Source organism: Ochotona curzoniae, unplaced genomic scaffold, assembly GCF_017591425.1.
Source record: "Ochotona curzoniae isolate NIBS_2020 unplaced genomic scaffold, NIBS_Ocur_1.0 contig_64, whole genome shotgun sequence".
In the NCBI taxonomy this organism is placed as follows: Eukaryota; Metazoa; Chordata; class Mammalia; order Lagomorpha; family Ochotonidae; genus Ochotona; species Ochotona curzoniae.
Window position 1 is genome coordinate 38827716 of NW_024466502.1, and position 13285 is coordinate 38841000.

Below are 13285 nucleotides of genomic sequence, written 5' to 3' on the forward strand. Positions count from 1 at the left end.
ACAACCTTGCATCCTTCAAGGACCAATGCTACAGCTACATCCTCGGGCAGCGCTTTATGTCCTGCTCAGGCAGAGCCGAGTTTCCCTCTCCACTCTTGCATGCTGTTATTCTCTGGATGCCTTGCTAGCATTCTGCCTGGTGCCTGGCAGACAATCTGGACTCCATTACATTTTTGGATGAATGAAAGAATGAAGCTGAGCGCACAGCTGGCTTCCCATAAGCAAAACTGGTAGATACATATGAAAGACCAATTAGGTAAAACAAAGCTGTTTCGGGGATAGGAACATCACTCTCCCTTAGCTTTTGTATAGCAGATAAGAGAAAAGGAGAGAGAAGGCTGACATAGCCTTCTTCAAACATGGGAAAGGGCTTTGAATTGGAGAACTGAGGATAACTGCTCCACTTCCAAAGCACTGGGATAATAAGCTTAAATTATAGCTGGAAAGATACTGATTAGATATTGAAAAGAACTTAATAACAACAACATACTGTAGTGGGAAACAAAATAGTTTTAGAGTCAGACAGACCTGGCCAGAACTCCCAACTCTGTTCCTCAGTGGCCCTTTAACTTGGGGGCACATTTAATAACTTCCACATCCTTATATTCAGAATAGTGAACATAATAGCTACCATATACGTTAATGTGAGGGTAGAATATGGAAAACTCTTGGCATGTAGACACTACTTACCTTCAACCATCCTAGAATTAAAACAGCGATTTAATAAATCAGGAGAAACTGGGTTTAGCTCATTATTTGTGGGCAAAAATACCAACATGAAATGTTGAAACAGGAAATGGGGATATGCAAGACCTCTTTGTATTACCATACACAATCTTTGTGTATGTAAATTTAAAACTACCCTGAAATAAAATGTTAAATTTAAAACAAAATAGGAAATCTGTCTCTCCTGCAGGTTCTGAGGTTAGCTCATACAGTGGTTGATCAGTAGAAACCTTAGCTGAAAGCCGGAGGATGGGTTCCAGGACTTGGATCCATCTTATGAATGTTATAATAGAACCAAGGACTAACAGGGACCAAGGCTGTGAAATGGCCTCTTTGGGAGTTAACATGTCAAAATAACAAGGTCACCATTTGAGCTACATAATTTGTGTGTGCTTGTGTGACCAGATAGTCCACAGTGGTGTTTTTCTCCTGCCTCTTTCAAAAGAGATGTCACTGCAGCCCTGATAATAGTCTAGGCTAAACTGTTTAGCATTTTCATTTCAAAAGGTAATACTTAAATTGTCTTTTTAAGCTTTGATTGCAAAAGGTGATGGTTAACTTGTCTTTCTTCTACCCTAACATCAACACCTTTCCTGCTCCAGTTCTGACAATAGGTTCTGGACTTCTGCCTAAACTGCATTTCTTTTTCTCTTCTAGTTAGGGATAGAGAGAAGAGAATTTGCCCAAACTCTCTAAGACTGTTTCAATCCATTCACATTCTGCTCCTAGAAGAGCTGACACCAGATCATCCCCCGCTTCTTGATTATTTTGGGGATCCAGAACCAGGAAATGAATCTGTGCTGTGATTCTAGCAGTTCCTGTCTTTAAAATCAGTCTACAGCCTACCGTACTTGGAGACTATCTTTTCTTGGACGACAAGATTAGAATACACTGCTAACTTGAAAAACATATGACCTAGGAACAAAAGGACTAGGAAGGCAGATCTAAATCCTGAAGCGCCACCCACTCCACCCTATTTTTCCTGCTCTCTGCTCTTCCCCTCCTCCCTCCCCGCCCCACCACCACCTTTCCCCTATCACCCCAACCTGTTCCCAGTGGTACAAAGATTTTTTCTCCAGAACTCTGAACAATATGCTCCATGATTAATACAGCTCTTCCCCCACGACATCACAGCATTATTTACACTTGGCTTCCCAAGGAGTGACAGAGAAGGCGGTTATTTCCTTCATAGGATGTGACAGGGTTCAATACATAATGAACAAAATGTCATAATAGCTCGATAAAGGCACTTTGTAAAACACATGGAACAAGTAATTAAAGAAAAACTCTAAATGAAGATTCAATTCCAAAGGGAACAATGCCTTTGGGTTTTTTGACAAAGTAGAATATTCCAAAATTCAATTGTTTAATGGGGTTTTCCCCGGTAGCACCAGTGCATATTAATTCTCATTTCAAGGCAGCATGTTTATTTTAGTTCCAACCTACTTTCAATGATAGGTAATTAGGGAAACTAAAAGTGCATATCTTATTGCTTAATTTAGAGTCTACCACTGTGTTTCTAGGCCTTTCTCAGGCTGTGTTTTAATGATTCAGAACGATGAAAGATTTTTATTCAATTTTAACTGCTTGAGAAAGGCAGTGAATAAAAGTCAGGTTATATATTCTGATTTTTAAAAGAAATCTCATCCCATTATTTTAAATACCAGCTTTTGCACATGTAAGCTAACCTATTATGTAATAAATTTCACCAGAAGTTCTAGAGCTCCAGACAAAATTGCTCCAGTCATTTCTCTGACACCTAGGCACTTATTTTGATTCCCACTATTGCCACCCATAAAAATTGTCTTCAGTGGCCAATAGGAAAACTACCCATGTTTATGCAAGGTAAGAACCCACACCAGAAACTGGGGCAATCAGGCAGAATCACAAACTACCAAGATTGCCAAAGACTCAGAGAATCATGGAGCAGAACCATGATAGAAGTCACTCTTGAGAATGCTCCTCCACTTTTTCTAGCAACCACATTTTTACAGAACATGCAATCAATTAAATTCATGAGCTTTAACCAACATTTGCAAGATACTAATTTTGATCTTAGCTACATATTAAAATAGTAATAAGATGCTTGATGCTGGGTTTCATACTAAGTGTTCAGAAACTGGTATTTTCCATACCTCAGTTCAATCATTAACGTTTCAAAAGCTCAAGTAAAATGAAGTTCTACCAAAGCAGTGAAGTGCACTTCACACACACACACACAAAAAACCTTCATGTTAGTTCAGATTTTTAAGTTAATATCTAAAAAGCATCTCCCTTATTGCACAAGCCATCTTTTAATTACACAGAAACCACATGTGGCTAGCCTGCCAATGGAACAGCAAAAACAGCTCGAACTCCAAGCCATGGGGCTCAGGGGCCATCCGACTGCTCTCTTTGAGGGGTATCTCAGCCAGGTGTCAGCCCCAGTGTCTTGAAGGTTCTTCCTTATCTGCATCCCCACCTGAATCTCCATGTGTATCACAGCCCTGTTGGTAACAGCCAAGAGACAGAATTGACGAAGGTGTCCACTGGCAGATGACTGGACAAAAAAAAAAGTGATATCTACTTGCAAGGGAGTATTAATCATGAAAAAGAATGACATTCTCACATTTGCAACAGAATGTGAACTGGAAGTTAGTCTATTAAGTGAAGTAAATCAGGTACAGAAAAGACTAATAATCCATGTTCTCCCTCATATGGAAGCTACAAAAAAGATCTCATAGAAGAGGGTATAGAATTGGGGTTACCAGGAGCTACAAAGGAAGAAGCGGGAGGGAAGAAAGAGGTTAGTTATTGGATACATTAATACAGTTTTTAAAAAAAGGTATAACTCTAGCATCCTATATAGCACAGGAGGGTGACTGCAGTTAATTCGTTGCATATTTTCAAAACAGCTAGAAGACAACTGTAAAAGCTCCTACGACAAAGAAATGATACATGTTTGAGGTGACAAGTTTGTTAGCTGTCCAGACTTGATCATTTCACATTGCATATACGTACCAAAATATATGGTGCCTCCAAAAATGTCCAGTTACTGTCTCAATTTACAAACAACCTTTTGAAAAGGAATATTCCTCACGCTGCTCTGCAAATCACTGCCCTGTGATGTCCATCCACAATACCCGTCCCTCCCCACAATGGAGGCGAGGAGCTCGGAGCACCCTGTTGGCTCCAGGGCACTGGTGGCCTTGGTGCTTCTCACCTGGGTCTCCTGCCTACAAATCCATCTACCCATGGGGCACCATGTTCATGGAAGAGGAGTCAGGCTATGGGAGAAAATTCACTTTCCCACTGTCCGCTGATCAGGACGAGGGGTTGGAGCACATGACGAGCTGTTGATAATTGTTTCTCCCTGAGGCGGACTGGCACGGCTCCTTCCTCAGCTCTTGTCAAAGAAGCTGCAGAGTGGTGACCCCTAAATTCTGCGGGATAAGGGCCCACGTCACACTGAGCACTTGGTACCTGGCCCTGGAAGAAAGCAGCACTCTGGGAGGAAAGGTGAGCACAGCAAGGTAGAATTGTTGAACTTTCACACTCAGAGAAACATGAGTTTTGCCTGAGAGAGTTCATACGGTAAGTGCAGATAGCCTAAACATCTGGCCCAAGTCGCATCAGCATGCTCCGATCATTCTGTACCCTTGGTTTCCCTCTGTCTCAGATCATCCAGTCCAGCCCTACACACACCCTCTCAGAATCTGAGCACTTGTCATGGTTTGTTTTACAAAACGGAGACTGACCTACACCTTTCTGCACCTTGCTTTTCTCACGGAATTCTTTAAGCTGGATGGGAAAGCACAGCCTTCCGACTATTTCCCCCTGGATTCTGCTCAGCCCCTCTTCCCTCCCAGACTGACGGGCCCGGTAGCAGAGCATGAGCATACCTGCTGAGAGAGTGTGCCCCCCGTCCCAGGCAACACATGCCCTGGGCCCCCGCTCAGTCCTGGCCACCAAAGAAGATCTGGTACCCCTGGAAAAGCAAAGAGGAAGACTTTCCCAGGAATGCTCCGGCCTCAAGGTAGCTGGCAATATAACCCATCATCCTGGCTGCCTTCAGGAACTGAGGAGGCAGGGAGGGGAAGCCTCTTGTTCCCTGAGCCACACAACCTAGGGGGTTTCCTGTCCCCACCCTCTATGTTCCCTGTTGCCAACCTACACAACGGCTCCCTGGTCCCCAGGATGGGCAGCATCCTGGAAACTGAAACTTGAGGAATACAGCTGGAGAGCAGAAGGGTCTGCAGGTGGGAATGAGCGCTCTGCAGCAGCTGCACTAAGGAGACAACAGCATGGTGCTCATGGGGGAGCATCCCTTTACTCAGGAAACCCCTCATAGCTTTGCTCAGTTCCCTTCTTGTGCTGGAGCCCAGGAGCCCAGGCGACCATGATGTTTCCAGCCCCATCTTTCAGCCCCGTCACCCTCAGGAAAGAGAAGCAACACTGGTCCCGATAGCGTTTCATATACCGGTGCCAGAAGTGCCACCAGAAATCATAGGGCAACCTTTCCCTCATCCATTTTTTCCCCCCAAGATCTATTTTTCTTGGAAAGTGAGATTTACAAAGAAGGAAAGACAAGGATCTTCCATCACTCCCAAAGTGGCCACAATGGTCGGAGCTGAGGTAATCCAAAGCCAGCAGCCCTACAGGAGCTTCTGGGTCTCCTACATGAATGCAGGGTCCCTAGGCTTTGGGCCATCTTCTACTTTCACAGTCCACAAGCAGGGAGCTGGATGGGAAGTAGAACAGCAGGATATGAACCAGTGCCCATATGAGATCCCGGCACATGCAATGTGAGGATTTTAGCCATTAGGCTACTACACCAGGCCCTCATCCATTTTTAATTGCTACAGAGTATAATGACATTCTTTGGAAAATAAATACTTAACCACCTTCTCTTGGATTTTTTCAGGCCTGAGGATGTAAAGCTTTCAGTTAATAGCTTAGTTTATTCTAGTGTCATTTCTTTTATTTCCTTTCTGCTTATTATTTATGGTTCAAATTTCTGCACCCTGGTACTAGGCCTGCTTTCCTCAGGAGGATAATTAAGAAAAAGAATTTAGATGCTCAAGCTTTTTTTTTTTCTACCTTTGGGTTGCAGGCAGTAGGAGTGTTGAGGGGGAAGAGAGGGAAAAAAATAGAGAAAGGAGCAAATGCCACCACAGTCACCACCCAAACCCAAAAATAAAATCTGTTATTTCCCTACCGTGCATTAAGGTATTGCTCTTGTCGGATGAGATGGTACAACCTATTATTCCCGCACTCGCTGGATCCCGTTAGGCAAACAGCTAAATGACAGGACCCTATGTGTGAACAAATAGCACCAGAACTGCTCTGCAGCCAGACAGTCCTGTAATTGAAATGGGATTCAGATTCTCTAAAGTGTGCCTGCCCCGGCTGACCAGATCCTGTTACACGTCGGTAGGCCTGCTAGACAAATGAGAACAGACTGGAAGCCAAAATAAAAATGAGAAATTGCTGCTCTTGTTACATAAAATAAGGAGAGGGTTTAATTGTGGGGGCCACGGATCGCAGCAGATAAAACTTTCTCCATGAGTGACTCTCCCTACCCTTCAAGACAGTGATAATGAAACTGACAAATATACCCTGGAGGCCAGCTTCAAGAATCAAATCGATTTATTTAATAATTTAGGAATTACTTCCAGGCATCTCTCCCATTACAATCAGAGGGGCCATTGTATTCTCCACTTCCTCAGTTCTGTTCCTTTCTCTTAGTTATGCCTCACTGGCTTTAATAAATAAGTAATACAGAGGGGAGGAACACTTTTCTGAAGCACCCTGCCTTCGCCTTCACCCTGCAGGGCTCTCCAATTCTCTTATATTTGAAATAAGTGGAGTCCAGAATGATCTTTTCTGCTGTAAAAGCTGGGGCAGCAGGGTTAGACCTCTACATGGGACCGCAGCAGCCCAGCAGCCCCGAGCTTCGTGCCAGCCTGCAGAAGCGCTGCAGAATAAATAATACGTTCAGACGCACTGAGAGGCAAGAGCTGCCTCCAAAAGCAGAGCTGGTTTGCACCGGCGACTCTCCAGCTAGTAAATGGCAAGAAACCACAGCGACTCGTCAGGGAATTCCAAAGGCATCAAAGTAAACTGTGATCATTTGTAGTTTATGGCTCAAAAGCGAGGGCTGCTGAACCCAGCCACGGTTATATTTCCTCATGATGCTTTGAAGAAAATGGGAAAGCGATTGCTATTATATAGGAGGTCTCAGAAAGCAAACCTGCTGATGGAGCAGGATTGTGGCTGACTCAACGATAGCTCTTCCTCTTAAGGCAAGGCATGGAGCCCTGTCTCCCTGAGCACTGTGGATCTGGAAGTGCCCTGCTCTGCCCCGAGCCACTACATACCTAGGGTAGGGAGAGATCCTGCTCCCCACAGAGCCACCCTAAAGACACTACAGGAGCCACACTGGCCACTAGATGCTCTGACCCCATCTACTGCCTACACTTCCAGGACAAAGTCCAGGCCCTCGGGCAGGACCCCCATCCATTTCCAGCCTCTGAGCCCTTCAAGGGCACATCTTGCACCCTGTAACCATATCTACTATTCTCATGTCCTTCCTTCCACAGGTATTTGCAGAGTTACTCCCAGTAGGAAAACCCGCCCCTTCACGATTCTCCTTTTCCAGTCTCTTTACCACTTCCCTTTCACCTCCTGGCACGTGCTTTGAGCATACAACCTCCGCCCAGGAATATACCCTACAGCTGTGGAGGACATGCCTTTCTGGCCATTGATATCCGATCGGTAATGGTCTCTATCCCTGCCTCTCTCCTCTGGCCAGAGTGGAAGCTTCTTAAGGGCAGACAACATGCCTTCTTAGCTTTGAATCTTTATTCCTAGCCTAATGCCTGGTGTCCAGTAGATGCTTAAAGGACATGTGGGAAGTCAATACTGAGCTATGTTGAACTGGATTACTATCAAAGACCTAAGCCCAGGTGAGTGTTGTGACAACAGCAAGCTGAGCCACTCCTTGGGACACCCATCTCCAATATCAGAGTGCTAGTTGAAATTCAAGCTGCTCTGTTTCCAATCTGGCTTCCTGCTCACACGCCTGAAAACCAGCAGATGACTCAAGTACTTTGGCTCTGCCACCCCACAGGGGAGACCTGGATGGAATTCCCGACTTTAGACTGGTACAGCCCTAACTGATATGGCCATGTGGGCATGAATCAGCAAAAAGACACACACTCAATCTCTCACTCTCCCTCTGCTTCCTACCCCCTCCATCTCTCTCCAATATTCTGCATTTCAAATAAATAACTCTTATTGAAAAATATGAGGCATTTACTGCTGGCCTGTACATACTTCCAGGGCTCTTCGGTTGGAGGGAAAAGAAGGAAGCGGGATGCCCCAAGGGCCCGTCTCCCCTGGTAACCAGCATCCAGGTCCCCACAGCCATGAGGAAGGCAATTTATCCCTGTCAAGAAAACATGGGCAATGAGCCACACAGCAACGTCTCTCACTCTGTAAATTAATCATGATTTTGGTGCTAATTCCATAAATAATTCATGAAGTCAAACAAGGTATCACAATGCTCCCACCAGCTATACCATGCTGTCTCATTCATGGGTGAAACTTAAACATAAAACCTGGAAGATTCTGTAGGCTTTAGGAAGTTCTGATAATTAAACACATGAAATTTAGCCATAGGCCCTTTTTAAGGAAATATCCAGTGTGGGCCCCATTTGTATTAGGCATAGTGCTGGGTAGAATTGAACCAAAGGCCCAGCCACGGAGTTCAAACAGGGAACCATCTCAGAGCAAAGCAGGGAATAGACCACATGGTGACTGTACAGAAACATGACAGTCTCCCTACTGAATGCCAGCAGAGTGGGGCTCTAACTCCAACCCCTAGCAGTGTAACCTTGAGCCAGTTAATTTTCCTATGCCTCATCTCCTCATCTACCAAATGGAAATGATGATCAAAAAAAGAAATGTTGTGATTAACATTATTGGTATCAGAACAGAAATATTGCAATATGCAGCATACTCCATGGAAAATCAAAGGTTTCCTAAAAAAGCTAAATTTCTAAGCATATGAATGAATAGGACATGAGATACAGAAACAACTACACGATTTGTGGTGCCCAGAGCAAAATTGAAGTACAGGTTCTCCCTTTAAAACATAATTGAGGGCCCGGCAGCATGGCCTAGCGGCTAAAGTCCTTGCCTTGAACGTACCAGGATCCCATATGGGCACCGGTTCTAATCCTGGCAGCTCCACTTCCCATCCAGCTCCCTATCTGTGGCCTGGGAAAGCAGGAGAGGATGGCCCAATGCTTTGGGACCCTGCACCCGTGTGGGAGACCCAGAAGGAAGTTCCTGGCTCCTGGCTTCGGATCGGCGCAGCACTGGCCGTTGCAGTCACTTGGGGAGTGAATCATCAGATGGAAGATCTTCCTCTCCATCTCTCCTCCTCTCTGTATATCTGACTTTGTAATAAAAAAGATAAATCTTCGAAAAAAAATGATTGAAACTTTAAAGGTGATAGTGGAACATTCAAGAGAGTTCAAGGCCCTTCTAAGACAGGGTGCTGGGCAACTCACACAGATCAGAACCCACAGGGCTGGCCCTGAAAGAAACCATATTTCCCATAATACCAAACGCATGACCAATATGGGGACCCTAGGAGTGATGGGTTTGGATTCCTAGAGATGAGATTCTAAGCTTCATCTGTCCTCCATATATGGAAGAGACTTCTGGCCAGACTGCAGCTGGAGAAGTGGGCTCCAAGTTCAATGTTGCTCAGTTCAAAGATGCGTGCGAACATGTAAATGATGGACAGATACCACCCTCTTACCTTCTCCATTCCTCCAGGACTGTCTGAAACAAACAAGAAAAGGTCTATTTTCCCAAGCTCCTTACCCTTAAGGATTCTAAGAATACAACCAGTGGCAACCACAGGATCTGAGAATGAGTAATCCTGGTGCCAGCCCCAGGCCCTCCGCCAAGCGTAGGACTTCATGTCTCCAAAAACCAATGTCCTCACTTGTGAACCACACACTGCTCTCTAGGTCCTTCCTGGATAGAATATTCTGTATTTCTGTGGAACAGCAGCAGGAGGAAGAAAATACAAGTCTGCAAAGCCAGAATAAAGTAATAATTTTAAAACAAGCTCTATGCCTGCTGACTTTTTAATATACCATTTCTGTCCAGAAAAAAAAGCTGTATTATGCAAAACAAAATGCTGTTGAAAATTCCCATAATGTCCCTGTGTGTGTTTCATTTAGCAGGTGTGGCGTATTTCACGCCGTTAAGGCTTTGTGCAATAGGGGCCTGGATGCTCAATCACTAATAACGCTCTATTTAGACCACTCAGCATGGGCAGCATATATTTCCTGTACATCACTGGCTGGTTTTATTGCTTAGAACATTTGCATAAAACCAAACAATTATCCCCAGGGGGTGGATCATTTGCTCCAGCATCTCCTTACCTGACATTGCCATCTTTCAAACTCCTTTCTCAGTATCATCTTCCTGGCTCCTAATTATAAAATCATCCACTACATGACAAGTTCCAGGAACAGACTCCCAAAATCTCTCATGTCCTGGAGCCGCCTGCTCTGGAAACTCACCTATGCATATCTCCCAGCTTAGAACTTTGCTTCTCAAATTGCACAGTGCAGAGGAACCACCTGGAGGGCATGTTATATATGGCGGCTGGGTTCCAAAGTCCCAGACTCAGCATGACTGGAGGTGTTGAGCAAGCATGATCTGGGATTCTAACAACTTTCCAGAGATGCTAATCCTGCTGGTCCCAAAACTGCACTTGAGAAGCTTTGCCTTTAAGAGGACATCACAGCCAGGTCCTGGATGACTCAGAGCGAAGTACAATCGGGTGGAAGCTTAACAGGACACAATGAATGCAAAGTAGGGTACGGAGAAGTCCTCTGCAGTTGTGCTTACCCTAAAGGAGGAGTCAGTGGCTCCCAAGTAGGTTTAACAGCCTCTGCAGAGAAAAATGGACGTTTTCATGGTGGTCATTATTCGCTGATTTCTGGAGGGATGTGTGGCACCCAGAGGAGAGCCAATGACTCGGCACTCACAGAAAGCCTTTGGGTTGCTTGGAAGGAAGCCTCACTCTTTACCTCCAAGGCTCCACACTTGCTGGATCTTTGAGCCAGTAATACTGACATCCTTGGAAGCTTGTTACAAGTGCAGAGAAGTGAGGCCTTATCCCAGATCTACTGAAATAGAATGTATGCTTTATTAAAACATTATTTGAAAGGCACAATGAGCAAGTGAGGAAAGGAGTGATAAAGAGATCTTTCATTTGCTGGTTCACTCCCCAGATGGCTGCAGCAAATAGGACTGGGGCAAGACAAACCAGAAGCCTAGAATTCCATCTGCTCTCCTACGGAGATAGCAAGAGCCCAGGCACTTGGACCGTTTTTCTGCTGCCTTCCTAGTTGCCTTAGCAGGGAACCAGATAAGAACCACAGCAGCAGGACTAGAACAGGCATTAACATGGAATGTCAGCAATGGAGGCAGCTGCATCCACCCACAGCACCATAATGCCAGCCCCAGAATCTGGGTTTTAATAAAGATTCTCAACAATCTAGTCACAATAAAGCTTGCAAAACTTCCTTCCTAACTAAACCAGGGGATGTGAAAAACACCTCTGGTACCAAGAAAACATGTTCCCAGGATGAGTCTCCTTCTGGTATGGATAGGAGTCTGGCTGGAGTGTAACTTGAAGAGAAAAGGGATGTGTATATACACTAATACCTCTCTATCTCTCAGTTCAGACCTCCCACAACCTAGCGTGTTCATCAGCTCCAGGCCTGAAGAAGTTACAAGCTGATGGCTAGAGCTCCAAGAGGGCAGCAAGTGTCCAATGCATTGATCAGGCTTGGTGCAAAGACAAGTACACATGACAGCACTTTTGACCAACAAAACAGCACAAGCCTTCCCAAAGTCTTTCAACTTGGCAACACTGAGCTAACCAAACAGAAGGGCTAGTAGGCTGGGTTCCAGCTGCAAAGTTTGCGATCTTCACCCTAAAGGAATGACAATATCAGCTATGGGTTGGCATTGTGGCCTAACACCTTAAGTTACTTCCTGCAGTGTTGGCATCACATATGGGTGATGGTTCAAGTCCTAACTGTTCCATTTCTAACCAGGCTCCCTGCTTAATACACCTGGGAAATCAGCAGGAGAGGGCCCAAGTGCTAGAGCCACTACACGCATGTGGGAGACCTGAATGGGCTTCCAGACTCCTGGCTTCAGCCTGGCCAAGTAGCAGCCACCTGGAGATTGAACCAGTGGATAGAAAATTCTCTTCATCCTACTCTAACTCTTTTTCAAAAAGAATAAAACTCTAGGGAAAAAAAAATAGTATCAGTTAAAACTTACTGGTCCCTTACCATAAGCCATATACTATTATGCTGATTTTATACTTGCAAAATCTCAGGTATGTGCAAACCAAGTAATTTGCCCCTGGAATATGCAAGGAAAAGCAGAGATTTGAAACCAGACAGCACAGCCACCAAGCTGCACCTTGGTAGTGATGGCAGGAAAGAGAGGCATCTGTCCACAAAGCAGGCAGAAACAAACTCCCCTAGGAGAAACTAGAGGATATCTGGTCATAGATAAGACAAGCATAGAAGTTATCAAAAGTGGGATGAGGTTGGTAATAAAAGCTGACACTATGGGGCAAGCATTGTGGCTCAGTGGAAAACTATGGGCACTAGTTCATACCCTGGCTGCTGCACTTCTGGTCCAGCTCCCCACTAGTGGCCTGGGAAAAGCAGTGAAAGATGGCTCAAGTACATGGGCCCTTGCCACCCACATGGGGGACCAAGAAGCTCTGCCCTCAGCCTGGTCTAGACCTAGCACTGGGAGTAAACCAATAGATAAAAGCTCTTTACTCTCTACCTTTATTTCTCTTTCCTCTCCTCTCACAAAAAATCTTTTAAGAAAAAGAAAAGCGGGGCCCGGCGCGGTGGCGCAAGTGGTTAAAGGTCCTCGCCTTGCACGCCCGGGATCCCATATGGGCACCGGTTCTAATCCCGGCAGCCCCGCTTCTCATCCAGCTCCCTGCCTGTGGCCTGGGAAAGCAGTCGAGGACAGCCCAAAGCTTTGGGAACCTGCACCCGCGCGGGAGACCCGGAAGAGGCTCCTGGCTTCGGATCGGCCCGTTGCGCTCACTTGGGGAGTGAATCATCAGATGGAAGATCTTCCTCTCTGTCTCTCCTCTCTGTATATCTGCCTTTCCAATAAAAAAAATAATAAAAATAAATCTTTAAAAAAAAAAAGAAAAAGAAAAGCGGCATTATGAAGAACATGCCAAAGCAGGCAGTGTGAACCAGGGTGATCCCCAGCACATGGGCAGTGGGCACCCAATGTTGAGTTCTCTGATGGGCCCAAGGAATCAGATGATCTCTATCACTCTGATGATACACATAAGCCAAACTGGGAGAAGACCCCACAAAAAGAAAAAACGTAACCTAGAACTGGACTAAGTTGTTGGGTTTTTCCCCCAATTCTAGTTTTTTAGTTATCTCCGAACTCTAGTAAAGACTTATTGAAATAGTGTTCTCTTACT